Here is a 19,650-nt window from a genome sequence, read left to right as displayed (position 1 = left end):
ACAGAACAGTCTGTTCAAAATCATTATCATATAACCTACGAACCCTACACTATTTCTATTCATTGAAAACGTTCTAAATAAATATTCATTTAGCGGAAAACAAATATTTTTTAAACTGAAATTGACAGACGTCACGGAATTCTATTTGGAATATTTGATCGGACAGTAGATTAGAAAAGAAATTATATAAATTATGTATATCGAGCCTCTTTGTTAAACGTATTGTAATAAATAATAATGTGTAATTTGATTTTTTTCTTCTTAGTTTAAAACGGCCAGAATTTTTTGATCTAGACGTCGATTTTCAACTTTACATGCCTCAAAGTTATTCTTTTTACCTAACACAATGTCAAACCCAACTCAAGCTCTAAGTATTGAAAGTAAGTTTATCTTTATAACTGATATTCTATAAAGAGAAAGGTAGAGGATCAACTATATTCAGACAAGGAAACAAAGATGTCTACATATGCCAAATAAATATGTGAAAAATTGAGTCTAACTGTTCTAATTGTTCATAGCAGAATTAAACCAGTATGCAGTATTCCTGGAATTAAATATTACTATTAGAACAGAAGTCGTTTACAGAGTAGAAGGCACTTTCCAGTAAATATGCCCTCAAATTATTGCGGAATGCGGGAAAAGATTATATCGGTTTTGATTTCAATCGGCATTTTTTATACATGGTAAAATATTGAGCGTGGAGTAGCTAGGAAAGGTCGTGATCAGCGTTTCTAAGTGGATATCCATGCAACGTCCTTTTTAAAATTGGAGAAGCGTGCTTACGAATTACGCAAACGGATTCAAAGATGAATAAGGAAGGAAAAGTCAGAATTTTTAATTTTTTAAAGAAGTCCAGTGAGTCTTGTTGTTTAGTTCGAGTAAATAACTAAAATCTCTCTTTTGTAGTTTGAAGATTCGCTCAAATTGAGTCGCACCACACGATCCTCAGAAGGGAAGGGCAATTCGGTGAGTCAATAAGAGTATAATAAAATGTTAAGGAAATGGATAACTTCTGTTCTTTGAAAACTGATCTCAGCGCAAAACAGGAGGAGCTTAATTTTTAGATAAGGCGATAATAAGTAACTTCCATTTTGAGGAATTGTCCACATCCACAGCAAGCCCTAAGAATTTTATACATTCAACGACGTCAGTGTTGGTGTTATTTAATAAAAAAGCAGCAATGTATTTTTATATGTTTAGTTTTAGAAACGTTGATAGATAGAAGATTAGAATCGCGCCATTATTTCAGGATAATTAGGTCACTAGATATGGTCTTATGAAGTACAGTGAGATCAAGGTTGCTCCAAGAGAAACTAATGTCGTCTGCAAATCGAAATATTGTATCACTGATATCTAGATAGGCGGTGTCGTTTATAAACAGAAGTAACCAAATAGGGCCTAGTAGTGAACCTTGAGGCACTCCACATTCTATTGGATTGCAAGAAGACATCGTTGTATCAACCCTTAAAAGCTGACTTTATTATTATTTATCAAGGTATGACCTAAGCCATGTGAGGGCTATTCTCCGGAAATCATAGTAGTGCAATATTTTGACTACAATATGATTAACACAATCGAAAGCCTTAGAAAAATCACAAAAAGTGTTGCAGTGGAGTGATGGTTGTTTAGGTTATAGTAGACATTATTAAGGAGGGAGACTATAGCATCATTTGTGCATTTGTTAGACAATTAAGAAAAGTGTCATTTTGAAATGAAACATTAATTAAAGTAATAAGGTGCAATGGGGCAGACTCGAAAACATTTCAGTTCCAGATGAGTATTTATTTTTGATTAATTGTTTAGCGAAGCTTTGCTAAAACTTCGGACATAAAGAAGAAACTGTGCAAGTTAGCATTAGCATGTCAAACTGGGTGAATCTTTTAAGTTTACATCAGATAACAAGTTCTAACACCAGGTTTTTGGCCAATTGAATGGGATGCTACTAAAGCAATGATGTTATTGGGCACATACCATGTTGTTTTCATCCTCATAGCTTTTGACTCAAATCTGTCGATAATATTTATTTGATATAGACGCTGAACTCCACAGCTGGATTCTTATTCTCAATAGATAGTTATGATCTTCAGCTAATTATACAATATATTTGTCCAAGTTTGATCCCAAGCTGTTTTCTTTTAGTGAATAGGTGTTTTCTCCTATCCAAATGGATTCCAAGATATTTGACTTTCTTGTGGAATTTCATGGAATTCATGTTTATTGTAACGAAAGGATAGTTTCTCGTCTGTTCGTGGAGGTCTAGTGGATGCATTTAGTGTAAAAATAACTGGAACTCAATTAATTGTCTACTTACCTTTTTCAGAGCTGTCCATTTTTAAATTTCTTACGTTATATTCATTACGTGAACTACAAAAAATTTAAAAGGAAGGAGAAACAACACAGCTGATAGATAAATTACTTGCCCTTCCTAAATAGCTCCTGGTAAACCAGCATATTGAACAGGTTCGGAATAAAGCATGCACATGCATAATATATTTATGATATGTCAGCATTTTGACAACGCCGCTTTTATCCTTTACTGATAAGCAATAATCTAAAGATTGATAATTATACAATTTTCAGTTTTTTGAAACCCATTTCATTGTTTGTTCAACAGAGTTCTTATTCTGAGTTTAACAATGAAAAAACTAAAATATCTTTTCACTCCTTTAGTAGTAACTTTTATTCTAATCCCAACGGTTCGATATAAAAAGTTAAACTTATATTGAGATAATGATAAACTGAAATATTTGCAAATGGTAATTATATAACAAACGAAATTGTACGAATTTCGTAGATATCGATTTAGTAAATATGAAGATTGTTTGAAGCTGTGTAAAGTTCAAAAATGATTTTATTGAGGCAAATAATATCTTGGATTTGAAAGTATTAATCTCCACCATGCTGGAAGTATGTTATTTACATTAATAACAACTGGTCTAGACTAGAGGATCTAATATTTTGAGAATAACAAGCTATTTTAAATGTTATCTCGGCGCGCCGTAACTTAAAATAAATAAATATGGAGAACATATTTTACATCGGAACGATCCATTTTTGAGCTCTTATGGAATTTGTCCAATTCATTGATTTATGTCTCCGTCGAATTTTTAAATAAACTACAGTTATACCAGTTAAACTCAAATATTTGGAATGCTCTCAGAAGTTCACGTATTGCTTTATTTATCACAACATCCTTCGTATTGTAATGTCGATCACGTGATGGTTCATTTAAGTTGGAGAATAACCAGAACCAACATTACTAAATCAGGCGAATAGGGTAGATGAAAATTTAACTGTTTGGTGTGCCGTATGTAACTATGTATTATGGCGATGCAAAATTAACCCGCGAATAACTAACTCAAGAGCTATAGTACAACATTTTGTGATGTACCAGTTTCCTGTGAGTGTACGTTGATCTTAAGCTCAGTTGCATTCATTAATCCTGTACAACAAAAGAGAACTGCGCAAATAATTATCTTTGGTGTTGGTGTAACTTCGTAAATCCACACACGGTTCTTCTGTTGGCGGGAAGGAGTATCATATAATGGATGAATGTTTTATTAATTGGTACAATTTGAAGCAGAATATAATAGTCACCATTATTAAACATTTCCAACGTTTCACACACGATTCCTACTCGCCCTGCCTTTTGGAAGTCGTTTATGTGGCACCCAACTCGAAGACGATTATGTAAAATTGAATATACTGTTGCAGGTCTAACATCATAAGTTATCTCAATCGTTTGATAGGTGCTTCTTGGATATCCTTCAATCATACGAGTCCCTTTTTCAATATTTCTAACAGTAGCTGAGGAACGGAGCCTATCAGCACCCAAGTTATATCCGACTTCTTTGAGTTTCACTATATCAGCATAACAGAGTGGCACGTGAAATATTTCCATCACCAAATGCGCGTTGCAACCGTCCAAGATTCACGTATACACTTATTTTATCTCTCACAAACAAGCTGACTCATTATCAACTCTCGAAATGGGCAAAAGAGATTGCTGTTCGAATCGCATTTTCGCTATGGTTTGCCTTTGAAGAGGTGCAAGACCATCAGAAAGGCAAACCATAGCAAAGATCTGATTCGAGGAACCAATAGTAATTTGTTAAAGCAGTACCAGAATCGAGCTGTATAGATACAGGTTTGATGGCAAAACAAGCAGAGGACAATTTGATCGCTAAGGTCTCTACATGTACAGACCATTGAAGGGCAATATGTAGACCAAGAAACTTTTCGCGTCACACCAGGATTTAATAGTGATGAGATCTTTCCCCATGGTAGCATGTAAAGCTTGTATATCTAGATCAGTCCAGGTTACACTGATGTCATCCGCAAATAAAGTAAATATGCCATCAATTCGTAAGTCTGTGACATCAATAATGAATACCAAAAAAATAATTGGACCTAAACTTGAACCCTGCCAACTGGCAAATTACTCAAACTCTACCATTAGATTGTACCTGTTGTTTTCTACATTCAAGGTAATATATAAACTATTTTAAAGGAACACTTCGGATGTCATAATACTGTAGTTTGTTTCATCAGAATTTCATGATTAACAAAATCGAAGGCTTGAGCGAAATCACAAAAAACTGAAGCCGTATAAAATTAATTGTTAAGTATGGTATATATTTAGTTAAGAACAGAAAACATAGCGTCATTAGTGCATTTATTACTACTATAATTACTAATGTTACTAATGTTATTTTTCTCGCCACCCTTGTGCAGGGGAACAATTATAGCTGTTCTAAGACAGCTAGAAAAAAGCACTTTTTCAAAGAGAACAAAAAATGTTAATCATGACTTCTGGAAACTTGAAAAATAACTTAGCTGATAACTCATTGATGCCACAGGAAGTCTTGTTTTGAATGCTGAGTATCGTTTGCTCTAGCTCAAATCTATTTACAAGTCTAAGGAAAAAACTGTAGTGATTCTTTTAGAAGGAACGAGAAAAGAAAGAGCATCATGAATTGGAGATATTTTAGAGCTAATATTCTTATTAACGTTCCCGAAATAATTGTTAAGCTCGTCTAGGTCGAGGTCAATAGTGTTTGATGAACGCGTTTTGTTTCTCAAATCATTAATAACAGACCAAGTTTCTTTAGAATTTTTACCTCTAGAGATGCGATTGTTAGAATAGTTTCGATAGTTTTCCGATACAATAATCTACGGTTATTGATATAATTGAGTATGTGAGGATTGTCCGTGAACTTTTTAAAATACAAGATTGATATCATAATCTTGGATAAAGTACGTGTTCCTTTCGTAGTCCATGATAAATTTTACGACAGCAAAGAAGAAATGCTCTATTGAAGCACCTGATAGTTTTATCAAAGGATCCGTACACTATTGAATAAAGACGTTTTTGAATGATAAAGTAACTTCTGGTATTAGAGATCAAAATTCAGACGAAAAGAGAGATTGTAGTAAAATCAATAAATATAATATATGTATAGAAATTTTGAATATAAAAAAATTGTGGAAGGAATTGAACGTCATAGGATTGCAGTTATACATTAAAAATAGCTAGAGGGCTTTTAATTGAATTTACGGTTAAGCAAATAAGAAAAAATAATAAGGAATATTTAGTATTAAATACTAGATTTAAAGCAAGAAAAGAATAATCCATTCGTTTAGCGTGCGAAGCAATTTTTCCTCGGTGAAAATAAGGTTAACCATAATAAACCATAACCGTCCCTTTTAGTAATATAGAATAATTTATTTCTGTAGTATGAAATTGAGGTTTGCCCATAACACTCATTTCCTGGAAAACAGTATGGTTAATATTTGATTAGGAGGGTAGCTAAATAATTTATTAGTAAATAGCTGTGTAGACTCCTAGGAGTAGAGCAGCAGAAACAGTGGACTAAATTTGGGAAATTTGAATTTTTGATGACGGGATATTTATAAGTAAATATTCTGGCAAAAAAAAAAGAAGAACCGATAGAATCTCAACGAACTTTGTTGTTAAATTTTTCATGATTTACTCATAAATGATTTAAAAGTAGATGTTAAGAAATGATGAGGAAACTGAAAGTAAACCACAGATTATTAGCGCTTCGAGTTGTATATCTAGAATGCGAATCTCATCATCCTTAGTGGTGAATCAATAGAAGGGTGACAATAATTAATAAAATATTTGCGGAATAAATGGATCGAGAGGTGAATCAAATATTACTGAACACTAAAAAACCTAACCTAAGCAAACTTATATTTATAAAAGGAATACAAAGGATGCAGTTCTTTTCAGAAGCGAGATGGAACTTAATATTCTTTGAATTTAGCCACTTGGTTGTGGAAAATTTTTTAAAAGTGCACTATTCATAACTAATATTACATTATTTGTAACATTTTAATGCCAAAACTTATTTGGTATAATTATTTAATGCTTTTCCAACCAAAAACTATTTCTTTTAAACTTTCCATAGTGTGTTTCGAGTTTAGGGTAATCCTTATCATTTCATACCATGATAAGAGCTTTGTCTTTTCTCGGAAATTCTTTTCTAAAGAGGAGCGCATGTAATTCCTTCGAAACCTTTATTCCAAATGATTTGCTATTTGAAATTTTGGTTTGCTTGTAGCTGTTTGAAAATCGCCACATTTCTCTTTTTTACTAATTCTGTTAATCGCAGACATCCCAGCACCAAGCGTACTACTAACTAATTCAACTCTGTCATCAACACGTTTACATCAATGTTTGTCTGTACATGATTTAAAACACTCAAAAATTAATGTTCTGACGTTTCGACGGTCTTTTCAAATGTTCGATTATCCCATTAGAATTCAAAATAGATTGCACACTACACCTTACAAGTTGCAACTAAACTAAACTGTTAAGAATAAACAACTCGGACCTTGTTACTATATCGAAAAACATAAAATCGTATTTTAATAAAATAAAAAAAGATTCCCAACCTTTTTTTTTCAAATAGGCACTTATAGATCTTATGATACGGCTGATAAACCTTTTTTTTTTCAAAGCTTAAGATTTATTCCAGTTATATAGCCATTCAGTCTTTATGTTTGGAGATTTAATAGAGAAAAATTTACTGTTTCTCTATGCTTTTTCAGGATGTGACACAACATCAGACGCCTATAGTATGGGCAAACTAAAATTCATAAAAATTCTGGAAAAGCATCCTGAGTTAGCTGGTGATACAGCGCTATTCCTGTATGAGGAATTAGATCCACCATTGCTCCGTCTCGTTGGCGAACGTTTTTTCATTGTTTTATGGTGGCATCAAGGACGATTCTCTAGACACTATGAGATACAAACGATTCTCCAAGACAGTCCAATCATGGCTTGGAAAATACTATAATCCTGGAGATTGAGGCTGGAAAAAGTATGGAAACATTTGGATGCCAAAACTGTGTAAGCATGTGTGGTTGTAGGAAAACAGGCATCAAATGCTCTGCAGTGTGCCTCCATTGTTCTGGAGAAACCTGTACCGACATTATGAAAATAAAGAATCCGACAACGATGAGTCTTTAACTCCTGTCATTCCTCAAACCTCTACATACCTTTACATACACAGCCTTGACCAACGAAGAAGAGTGGAATAGAACAGCTAGCTAATAACTGATTGATAATATAATTATGTCGAAGATTACTTCATGAGTTGTCTGTGGAATTGGCCTACTGGGGATACCAAGAAAAAAAACGCGCCTCATAGGTGGTTGAGTTAGGTTTTCGACAATAGGTTTACAATAAAAAAAGCATAGAAATAAGGTAAACATGTTGTTTTGACCGGGTTATCATGAGCATTGACGAAACCGAACAACTTTGGAGCGTTTTAAATGAATGAAATTTGAAAAAATTATAGAGGTTATAGAGGAAAATATTCTTGATAAGATCCTCTACAAAATTGTACTGACAATTTTTTGGAAAATCAATAGAAAAAAAAGTTATTACGCGAAAAAAGAAATTTTTTCAACAAGTAATTTACTTCGCCCACGAATAGACTAGTACACAATATGGAATTATTTCCTCGCACAACCAATAAGCGTTTCCGATGTTTTTGGTGATTATTAATCGGTATCGGTAACATCCAAGATACCTACAAATATGTACACTTGGCCAATGTTTTGTCTCAAGGACCATTCAACCTTCAAACTTTGAAGAATGGCATCAATGTTCTAGTTAGACATGAAAGTAATATTAGTGAAGTTAACATATTTGACCGATTATTTATTAAATAATCAAAAAAGTTGTACAAAAAAGTTTCCCTTGTTTTAAAGCGTAACAATGGGTAGAAACTGTTTTCTTTCTAAAAAATAATTTTGATGTTAACTCACCAATTTCCTTCGTCAAGATCAGTCACAATATTCTGAAACAAAATGTACAGTTGTGAACGTGTTACATACGATAAAAAAAACTAATTATTAAGTTTGTTAAGTTTAGTGATTTATTATAAACGTAACCAAGCATTAGGAAAGATTTAACCCAAAAGATTTATGAAGAAATAAATTACAGATTATTTATCTTCAACTGAACAAAGTTAAAGTATCATAAATAAAAAAAATTTCCACAAAACACTACAATAAAATTATATACAAGTAACAACCACACTTTTATAAAAGTGGCAATAAAATTAGAAATCAACTTATATAGGCGCCAGATGAATGGTTATAAGGGATAACAGAAGAACATGAAAGAAAGGGTAAAAGCTATGTGTGAAATTAAGTAAATTTCTACAAAACGAGTCTGTAACTTTGAAAACATCTCCTATCAAATACTTCATTTAGATATAATGGCATCATAATTTAGTTAGATGGTGATACCTTCATTTTGGTGGTTATATTTATAGTTATACAGGTACAAATACTAAATAGTAATGAAGTCAACTAATCCAATAAATCCATATAATTCATATTTTCTTTTCCTAATACTTCCTAAAAATAAGTCCAAAGGATAGAGATCTTGAAGACTATTCAATAGATCCACTTCTACCTAACTGTTTATTCGGAAAAACAGTATCTTGATAGTCGTAAACATCTTCAACATATATAGGATTATGAAACAGAGCAGCCAATTAATTACAGTATTTTTGCAAAAATATCGTTATCCTTTCAGAGAATTTTCAAAATATATATAAATAATTAAATATATTCAAAATATATTGGTCCTGCTACCTACTTGATTACTGTATTCTCTGTCTAAAGTTTCCCTCATTTTGAGATTGGGTATCACCTTATCGCCTTACCTCCCCTAGAGTGGATTCTTAAGGCAGATTCATAGACTTGACTTTCCGTTTGCCGTTGCCGTTGATTTTTGCTTTTACATAATTAAAAACATTGAAATGCACAAGACCATTCATAATTTTATCTTTTCCCCTCGGCCGTTCGTAGCAACTTTTGTAGCAATAGAAAAAAGCCAATCACCTTGGTTTGCGTTTGATTTTGCCTGATGCTCCCGTTATTCTCCACAATATAGTCCATAAATACTGGATTACGAAAACAAAAATCAGTACACAAGTCAAAAAGGATAATAAAATTAAAATTTTAAGGTTAACAGCAGCAACGTCAAATTTATTAATATAGTGTAGAATTTGCTACTAGCGTCAAACGTCACCTGCAAACGGCAATGGCAAACGAAGAATCATGGTTATAAACCCGCCTTCAACCGTCCAAATTCGATTGTCACATACAGGGTAGAGCAAAATAGGCGAAGCACCGAATTCGTGAGTTAATTGAGATCTATGAAAAATTGTACCAAATAAACTTTATTCTATATTTGATTTACTCTGTATTGGTGTTTGCAGGCTGGGCTGGGGGTTACGATTTAACAAATTCAAATATTTATTTAATATAGAATGAACAATAATTGAAAATTCACAATTTATTTAAGACAGTTGTAGTGAAATTCTTCGGCTGCCTGACAGTATCCTAATTTGTCAATAAATGACCTTAGACAATTTCAGACTCTGATTCGATCTTCTAGTTCTTGGAGAGTTTAACGTAAATCCTTATAAATTATAAACTTTAGGCAATGAAGATCATTGTGGTGACCTTACCAGCTACTTAATATAACCTCTTCGGCCTACTTAACTCTATGGAAATAGAATATTCAGGTATTGTCTAACCCTAGCGGCATTATAAGGCGGAGCAACCATACGTAAATACAAAAGTTGTGAATATCTATCACCATTTAATGTGTTTAACGTTCTTCCATCCAATGCAGATTATTATCCGACCAATACCAACAATAATTGTCATTCACAAATCCCTCTAAAGTCTAAATGTTGCTTCTTAGGAAAACATTATTATTAACAAATGTATTATTCGTATCAATTTCATTCATAATAGCTTCGCAAAATTGAAATCATTCAACAGGAACCTCTTCATTTAATGCTTGGTGTTATTGCACTTCATGAGGATGAAACTTATTGCTTAAGTTACTTCTTACATTTATCTCACTAATATCTGTATTTGTTGTAAAATACTTCTACGCTCGTTTAGTTCCGCTCATCAATGAGGTATTAATTTTAAAATATCTTGAGCACACAAAAGTGATAAAACAACTAAAGAAACTGCAATTTCAAACTTAACTGAGTCATTCCAAAGTACGTTTTTATAATAAAAAATTGGTAATAAATATGATTTGGTAGCTAGGTCAATTTTTTTTCCAAGGTAGATAGCAATGGAATGAGTTAAAAAGCGTCAAAATTGATAAATATTTTTCAGAATACTGAGATAATTACTCAGGATATTAATTCATAAGTCATATTTGAGCTATAAATTCAGAATTGGTTAATTTCATCATAAGATATTTGTCAGATAGAGGTATTAAGATAAACAACTTCATATATCCCATAAAAATATCCAATAAAAAGAGAAAAAAACTCTACAACAAAATCAATGATGTGATTACTGTTTTTGATAAATTATTTCAACTGATTTGTAGTGATTTAAATTTTTAAAATAACTAGTTGTATCTGCCAAGTTGCAACAAATTCTGTAAGGGATTCAAGCACAGTATTTCTGTTGCTTGAGAAAAACCTTTCAGACAACCCAAAACATCGAATGTCAACTGATGATATTTTGGAGTATTTTGGAACAATGGTGGACTAAAATGAAATCGTTTCACCTTTATCGACCGTTAATCAAGTATTCGATCGTCAAGTCTTTGATAAAGAGTACAGGCATCGTGAACAAATTGCTGCATCACGTCAATGATTCTTTCCACTAAGAATCAAGTTTGAGGTAGTTTTAAACTTACCAAAAAGGTACCACAGCCACCTAAATTATCGAATTAATAGCTCTGCGACTTCTTTATCTTCATCAAAATCAAAAAACGGTGTAGGACATCCAAACAACTGAGACGAGGGAGGGAGCTAAAAGACTTCCAGAATTGCTACAATGGATGCAATGGAAAAATAGCTGTATTAGTACAGAAGGGAGTTACTTTGAGGGGGATTATGTTCTACCGGATAATAACAAAATAAACATGAATCAAGCTTCCATCAAATTTGAGAATCAATGAGCAATAGGATAAAAATTAGAAAAAGATGACTAGATCATGCAAGGTAACAATAATGAAAAACTATCAATCTATATGCGAGGGATTGAGATGGAATGGGAAAATTTTTAATTGAGCCGATGCTAAAGTAGACAGGATACTATAAAATGAAGATAAAGATTCAGAAGGATTATTAAGTTATAGAGTACAATAAACATTTTAACGACAGAACACTGGGGAGAAGATCACTTGAAGAACCACAACGTCGCTAGCTACACAATATAGCAATACCATATCCTAAAGCTGTAGATATCAAAAATTACTTGTAATATAGAAGAGATTGCACAAGTGATTCATTTGGCAGTCCTTTATAACAATTTGGTGTGGCAGGTGTATATCAGACTTACGTGAAGATAGATGAAAGAATTGACTGAGTGATTTTCCTCTCTTCTACGTTTATTTAATAAGTACATGATTGAATGAATAAATCAATGAATGTAAAAAGTATATAATTTCGTTTGAATTGGATTAAAATTGTTCCTACAAACATCATTTACTTCATAATTAGTAGATTATTTCGTATATTTCGATTGGTCGCTATCTATAAAATTGAAAAAAGTACTATTTCTTTCCTTAATTATCAATAGCGACCGGTCTAAAACAGAAAAAGGAAAACGGGAACATTCGAGACTCGGTAGAAACCAATTTATTCAGTGGTCCTTCGCTGCGATACCATTTCCGTTGAAAAATTGAATGGACGCAAAGGCTGAGAAGCGCAGCCCATAAAATTCCTAAAAATAAATTAGAAAAACGAGCAAGGTAACATTTAAAGGCGCTATCGTTTGGTGTGGGGTGTTAGAATCAAGAAATTAAGAGTATCGAACAAGATATATAGAGGTGAAATACCTTGGAGAGTAGAAAAAGCGTACCGGGAATATAAATGTACCTACTTGAGTTTTACCTAAAGTCGATATTTATAATCTTTAAACATACAGATCTCTAAATCTCTAGAATACAAAAAAACTGCATATATGTGTTTTGTCGATATGACCAAGGCTTTTGACAGCAAAGTGGAATAAGGACAAAGAAACGTGGGTGGTATAGTGACGAAAATTCTGGGTCAAACTTATAAAAAGAATGGAAAACAGTAAACTGGAAGAAAGCAAAATGATCAACTCAAAAGGTCACAGGAAAGACCACTTAAACGATGGCGAGAATGTTGAAAACATGATCACAGTTCGTTTCGAATGATAGAAAAGTAAGGTTATATTACGAATTAAAGGTATTGTAACATCCTGGAATAAAAATAATCTTAATTAAATTTTAATCACTAACAGTTAAACAGAATGCTAATTTTTTTATATGATTTCTCGAATACTGTAGAAGATTGTTGGCATTTGAAACAACAATAACAAGTATAAAGAGTACAAATGATATTAGACTTGTATGCGTCAGTGAATTTCGAAGTGCTTACAGGCATCATCAGCAAACTGTCAACTGATCAGGAAACGTTGTGAAAGGCGTGAAGGACGAGTATAATCAACAATGATTCTTGTAAAGAGCTTGTACTGATTAAGATATATATTTTGTTGGAATAGTTGATGCCTCAGTAATTTAATAAACACGAAATTCAATAATCTTAAATTCACTATTTTAGATAGTGAAAAATCTAGTAGCTATAACAAATCATAATTAATTATATATGATAAATTCTTGCTGATTCAAAAAAATCGCTTTCATTTGGATTCTATATATCACTCATTAATAACAATCAAGAAACCATTGCAAATACTATTTCTATACGAAAGAATAAGCAGCATTTGAGTAATAAGAAGATAATACGAATAATATCTTACAATGCAATTAATGTGAAGCACAAAAATTAAAGGAAACATTTATAAGAACATATCAGCAGTATGACAAAAAGTAGTAGAGATATCAGCAAAACAGGAAAGAAAGAGTAGTATGTATAACAGAAGAACTCATATATCGATTCCTTCTGTATCTTCTCTGTCATTTTCTTTTAATTCGCGAGTTCTCGAGTTTATAGTTCTGGTTCTCCATCGCTCTCTTTCATTCTAGTCCGGTACTCCCAGGCTTCTATCTATTATATCGTATGTTCATATATGTTTCCCTTCTTAGAGTTATAGATCCTCTACTTCTTATTCTGGGAATCTCCAAATCAAGTAATAGTTTTGTGTACCATTGTTTTCTTGATTTTGAGTAGTCTTATTCCATTCGTTGTCTTTGTTTTTTGCTGTGAATTACGTTGTAATCATTGTACACAGTCGAATGAAATCTATTGTAAAAGTCAATAATGAAATTTTGTTTTTTTGTTAGTTTTTTTTTATTGATAAATTCTTGGAATTTAATTATCATCATCGTACAATAAGACAATCTCAACCCTACACACTCTCTATAGTTACTGAAGCGATAAAAAATCAACTAAATAGTACACAAATAAAGTTTTAAAGCGATACCACGAGATACGTAGCTGTCAATGAGGTGGATCAGTCATTGGTGAATAATGATTATCTAAATAGCAATTTCAAGAACAAAAGTGAAAAAATGACCAGAATAAGACTGAAGGAAAAAAATCGAGGTTTTCGTAAGATTGTTGAGATGTACTGCTTTGTGTTCAGGTCTTTGATTATTAAATAAGGAAATAAAAAATAACATAAACTAAATTAATTTTCGAAACCTGATAGACTGAATTGTAAATCCCCAGTAATAGAGTAGGAATGGTCACCTCAAAATGAAATTACGTTATGTAATCTCGTAAAAATACCAGAGACCATACATTCATAATAATTATTTCTCGTGGTAGCTGAAACTACTATAACGTAATCGATATTATAATCGAAACTCAAATGGCCATCACCGAGCTCTACAAATTTCACGCAAAACTGTCTCCGCTGAATATTAAACAGTACATGAACTGTTTATCTGAATGTGCGTTCCTACTTTAATTCACGCTTACCAGCCATTGAAAAATTAATTACATTCGGTTGATTTCACATGTTAAATCAACTTTAAACTAGTTTATCATTCAGTTTTTGAATTTATAAGGATTTAAGTTTCATTTTCTCTCAGTTTATATCCAAATTGTTTAATTTGAAATTATTTATAATGATTTTTTAAAAATTTAAATTTTTGTGTGCCATGAAAATTCTATTTTATGCGAAATGTGAATCGAGAGTATCATGACAAAAAAGTTATCACGATATGAAATATTCATTTCTGAAGATCTCCTCTTGAATATGCTCCAGCATACATAAAAAATCGATAAGCCGAGCAGATTTAAAGGCAAATGAGTTGTAGTTAAATCCCGACTGTAAAGTTCTTCGCGAATATTCCACTCCATCAGCCATGTACAATCCGTAACTAAGCATTAAAAGTGGAAAGGTTTTGCAAATTTAAACAGTTCTCGGCTCCTTCGAGTGGAGGCGGATAGCAACAGTTCAAAGCAATTCGACAAATGGACGACAAATGTAAGGCAGTCGGCAGTATCCGCAAATGTAACGATCGAATACTTAAATCGAAAGGCAGTCGGAGGCGGTTTGAAAAATATAGGACAGTGATATATGATGGTTCAGGAAAAAGAGGATTAAGGATAAGTTTTACTATCGGTAATGTACGCACGGTCAATTGAGATTGGGACATATGTTTGAAAATATAGAAATATGAATGAATAATTTCAGAATTTCACAAGCTATATTATTGAATGAATATTACTCTTCATAAATAATTATCAATAAAATTGAAATAATCATTTTTAAAACCCTATATATTATGAATATGTGATTTTACATGAATTCAACAATTCAAATACTTTTTTAAATTCAATTATAATGTATACAGACTCTCATAACACATGGCATTACCGTTAATGTGAGATTTGGTTTACTAATATGTATATGTATATATAGATTTCGGGTCCTGTATACACTGCGACCCGAAGGATCTATTGTGTCTCCCCTTCTTGCTGCGATACTGGAGAACCCAGTGTTTACAGTTGATCCATTAAACCCACTCGTTTTGAAAAGTCTAGAATGTGGGATGGCTTTTATTGCCAGAGATCTTCGTCTTCTATTTCAAGCGCTTCCAGGTGTAGTGCTCTAGAGTTTGTTAGAGAGAAAGTGGATAGAAGTTTCGTCCTCTGCGCATTATCTGCTTGGTCAAGAGTCTTAAGGTGTTTGTTGAGGCGACAGTGCCCCTTTAGAACTTATTTGTCTTGTCTAGTTTGTTTAATTTTTCTAGGTTTGGATTTTATGATATTGGAGCTTAGAGGTCTAATAGCTGCTTTACTATCGGACAGGATTATGATTCCTGCTTGAAAAATGCTTGGTGCACTGTCCAGACTTTTAGAGTTTTTTTTCCTGGACTGAAGTTTTTCTCAAAGCTAACGTTCTGAGGCATGTCCCAGGGTTATTATTTAGGAGCGAGTTTTCTTTGATGGTTCCGTCTCTGAAAATTCTTAGAGATTAGAGTGCAGCTGTTGGGCAAGATTGATTTTATGGCCCCCGTTATACATAATCAAGCCAGTCTTTGTATATTTGAGAGATTGTTTCTTGTGGTATTCTGACTAGTTCTAGTACCCCAAACCCATGAGCCATATGTGATGACTAGTCTCACAATTGCCATGTACGTACACCATAGGATCTTTGGGTAACAACCCCAATTTCTTCCTGCAAAGTTTCTACACACCATCAGAGCTTCTGTGGCTTTGGTATGGTTTACTACTGTACATCATAGTTTCATGAAAAAACTTTAGTTGTGAATATCAAACAAAATGGTGGAATTATTGTGTTTTTAATAAGCGCAATTATCAGTTTTTTGAAAATAAAAAAAAAGGAATTTTAAAAAATGGGGGATAATGAGATAAAATAAGAAGGCAAACAAAAGATAGGCAGAGATGTTAAAATTATTCAGTAGCACGAATTCTTAAAACACATCCAATCAAACTTTCACCAGGAAAACTGAAAGATGTTGCTGATAGAAGACTGCAGTTTTGTAATCAAATTATGAATCAATAAAACACACAAAATTCCAGTATATAACATTCTGTTTTGTTATGAATCTACGTTTATATTGAATGGTGATTTATATCGACAAAATTTCTTTATCTCGAGCGGATGAGAATCCACACTGAATAGGGAAGACCATACCCAACGCTTAGAAAATATCAATTTTTTCGAAAAACTGTTAGTGTACGATGCTGTATTTCCAAGCAGGATAAGGATAAGACCTATGGAATGGCCACAATGATCTCAATCCTTTCATAGGATGATGAGCAATACTTTGAAGACCAAATTGACAAATGTTGAGTTGTTGAAGCACGAATAAGAAATGACTGTAGATTAATACCCCCTTAAGTCATTAGAAATAAGTTATTCTAATCTAAAATAGATCTTAACCACAAGGGTTTTGCGGCGAACCTTGTTATTTTTAATGGATTCAGATTACGAGCTAATCCGTAGTTAGAACATAACTGGAAACAGTTACTGTAGCCAATATGAGTATTATTATGATTCACAATAGGTTTGTTCCAGCAGACTGTTTGTAACTACTTAATCATGCGCGATATAATATTGCGATCCTACAGTATCAAATTCAGTATTGCACAAAAAGTAGTGGAGATGAAAGTAAAATTATATAAAAACAAAAATGATGATTTTTTTCTTTTACCTACCGATGTTAGATTTGATATTCCAGCAGCAATTGTTAAGTACGTGAATAAATAAGTTATGCTTAATGTACTAAAGTTCAAAATATTATCAGAGTATACTGCTGGAACAAATCTAATATAACCAAATAATTAAATAACATCCATGAAAAGGACATAGGCCAACTCAGTGATGCCGATCAACATGTTTTTGAATTGGATATCGATCTAAATAATGTCCACACAAATTTGCCGAATAGTGAAGCTAGAAGAGGAGAAAAGAATTGAAGAATGTTATTTACCAACTACAGTTATGTATTTATTGTAATTATGTATTTATTGTAATTATGTAATTACATTTTAGTATACTCGTAAAATACCTTGGCATAATTAACATCTACAACATAATAAATTATTGGAGAATTGGGATAATTTCTTCACTTTCTGTCTGTCATATGCCGAAATAAAAACTAAGTTTGCGGCAAAATGATCAAAACCTTATAATCAATTGCCCAAAAATAGATTCTATTTCGAAATCTGTTTAATCTGACAAAATGAGGTGTTGGTCAAATGCTCTTATATATTTCGGTCAACAAATTATTATGTTTAGTTCAGTATTTCTGCAATTTAGAAATGTACAATTGCCGCTATCTTTGCAAGTTTCAGCTATTTGAAGTGAAACGAAGAAAGAAATAACGTGCTTATGTGTCTTGCGTGTGTTTAGCAGTAAATTATCGGTTCCCTGCTCATTTTGCTTTTAAAAAGTTATTGCCCAGACAGCATTAATCGAGAAAAAGAAAACTGCCACTGCACTTGGTTTAAAAAGACGGGCGAACACGATGCACAGTGTAAAAAAGTTTCTTTTGGTTACTATTTGACAAAGTGTGATTATGAGAAAGGAGATAGAGGACGCTCGGCACCTAGAAATATTATTACTACGATCATTTCTGAAAAAATAGATAGTTGGTGTCGTTTTGAAGAAACTGTACATTAGAAATAAATTTAAGGTCGTAATATGTATGGTACGTGTGTGTATTCTGCTTTAAAATGTATTTCACAGTTGTCTTGAAGTGATGTTGCTGCTATGGAAAGTAGATCCAATCAAAGATTTATAAGATGTGATTGCAAGAATTACTGGCAAAATAAAAAATAAATGTGTTGAAAGCAACATCAAATGTAACCGTAAAAGTGACGTGGAAGTTCTTGTACTATTAAAAACTTGATGAAGTAGTAAGAAACTGAAGTTGTCATGATTCAACTAGTAATTTCCAGTTTATGAGTTTCAGTGAGTATAGGTTGAATCATTTTGCTTGAAGACGAAGGCAGTACTATAAGTAGCTAGCCTCGCTGTCCGGCCGGATAGGAATCGTAGTTTTATTTTAACTACATGTGAAAGCGTGTCCGTGCATTTCAGAAAAGTGGAAAAGGAGTAATATCAATTAGTGAATCCATTTTTGTTTTTGGAAGGAAAATCTCAGAGTGAAATCAAAGAGCGTTTCGATTCTGAGAATAGTGACTCTTTTTCTTCGATGGTGACTGTCAAATATCAGTTTAACAAGTTCAAAGTGGTCGCACTTCTTTTTTATAATTAACATTGTCCAGGAAAACCAAAAGCAGCGTGAATTATCGGAGATATTAGGCATTTTAATAATTGATTGGGTCTGATCTTCATGAAATTTTGGGTATTAGAATGATATGGGTGCGATGGGCGTGTTCTTTTTCTTCCGTGCAACAAGTTCAACCATGAGACCACTTTAGATCAGATCACAGTTTGATGCCGTTAAGCGTAATCCTAAAAAGTTTCTGCATTGATGAAACATAGATCGTCTGGTATACACCAGAAATCAAGAAATAGTTAAAACAGTAGACTTCAGCTGGCAAACATGCTCCAAAGAAAGCGAAGACTAACGGGAAAAGTGATATCAACCGTTTTTGGTATTCACAAGGTGTGATTTACATTGATTACCTGGGAAAAGACAAAACAATCAGCACCTATTGAAAAAATCCTCCCCACAAATGATTTTCCATCATTTTCACACACCGTCTCACAGTGCCGCCGTCGCCATGATTAAATAGGTAGAATTGGGCTACCACATTTACCGTTTTTTTCAGTTTTTGGTCACATGCGACTCATTTTTTTCTCAAAACTTAAAAAAGTCACTCGCCGAGCTGTAATTTGAGTCAAAAATATATAGGATTGAAAACTAAATCGCCACTTTTGCAAAATATGTAAGATGTAAGAGCTTCAACGCGAAAAATAGTTTCTATCGTAGAATATCAGAAAATATATAAAAAAATTGAAAGGCAAATTAAACTTGGAATTTTTGTAACCGTTGGTGATAGACAATGGCCACGAATCGAGGACAATAACTGAAAAATATTGCAAGAGATATAAATAAAAGAGATGTAAAGAAAATATTGACACACAAGAGCTTTCTATAATATAAATGCGTTCTATAAAATAACTGAATTTGAAAGAGATAAACAAAGAAAATATCTATAAAAAATAGTTTAGGTAAAA

General features: G+C 32.7%; 1 long non-coding RNA gene across 1 annotated transcript in view; it reads right to left on the bottom strand.

Moving 5' to 3' along the window:
* LOC130891018 (uncharacterized) overlaps window positions 1-19,650 on the bottom strand; it is a 252,160-nt gene that overhangs the window by 165,146 nt on the left and 67,364 nt on the right. The window contains exon 3 of the long non-coding RNA XR_009058818.1: window positions 8,302-8,333. This is a non-coding gene — a long non-coding RNA (uncharacterized LOC130891018). The remainder of the gene's footprint in view (window positions 1-8,301; window positions 8,334-19,650) is intronic.

The sequence above is a fragment of the Diorhabda carinulata genome, chromosome 3 (genome assembly GCF_026250575.1).
Source record: "Diorhabda carinulata isolate Delta chromosome 3, icDioCari1.1, whole genome shotgun sequence".
Lineage (NCBI taxonomy): Eukaryota > Metazoa > Arthropoda > Insecta > Coleoptera > Chrysomelidae > Diorhabda > Diorhabda carinulata.
Note: the sequence above shows the minus strand (reverse complement) of the source record. Positions and strands in the feature narration are given on the sequence as shown.